Here is a 785-nt window from a genome sequence, read left to right as displayed (position 1 = left end):
TGTGCTAATCGCTCAATGGATCTCACTGAGACACATGTGTATGCCTGGGAGCTTTATAACTTTGGGCAGTGCTGTGCTGTGATTGGCCAGTGTGCATGTGTGCTGCACTTCAAGCTGACTCTCTCTTCGGGTGCTTGGTGGCAATGATTCACTGTGACAAAGCTTCAGCCATTGCTGTGCCATACCTTCCCATTGATGTTTACTGCTGCATCAGTGCCTGTCTGCTCTCAGCAGATATTCTGATAAGCAGGGCACAAGTCAGAAAAAAAGAAGTGGGGGGACTTACCAGGCTAGGCAGTATGCAAGAGAAAGCATGATGCGTGCCATCACAGCGCATAATGTCACGACGCGTGACATTGCACATGACATCACAAGAAGTGACCTCACTGGAAGTGACCTCACTGGAAGTGACATCACAGGAAACGACATCAGATATTAAGAACTCACACATATGTATATCAGGTATATCATGACTACATTTAAGTGCATTATGAGATTTAACATATGCGATTTGGTGTTGGGGTTGTGCCAAAAAAGTGGCGCAATCCCAACGCAAAATCTGGGCCTCAACTAATACATTTATTTTTTTAAACCCTGCCACAAAGAAATTGGCAACAAGGAGGCACATGGCAGTTGATCTGTTCTGCTTAATTGTCTGCAAAGTTTGCATCTTAAATATTTTATTGAGTTGAGGCACCTGCTGCAGAGGTGCCTAGTAAAGCTCAGGGAGTAATAATAACTATAATGGGGAAATAACTCTGGAGGTTAACACGTTTGTTGGAGAG

This window comes from Triturus cristatus, chromosome 7 (assembly GCF_964204655.1).
Source record: "Triturus cristatus chromosome 7, aTriCri1.1, whole genome shotgun sequence".
NCBI classification, from domain to species: Eukaryota; Metazoa; Chordata; class Amphibia; order Caudata; family Salamandridae; genus Triturus; species Triturus cristatus.
This window is presented reverse-complemented; position numbering follows the sequence as displayed.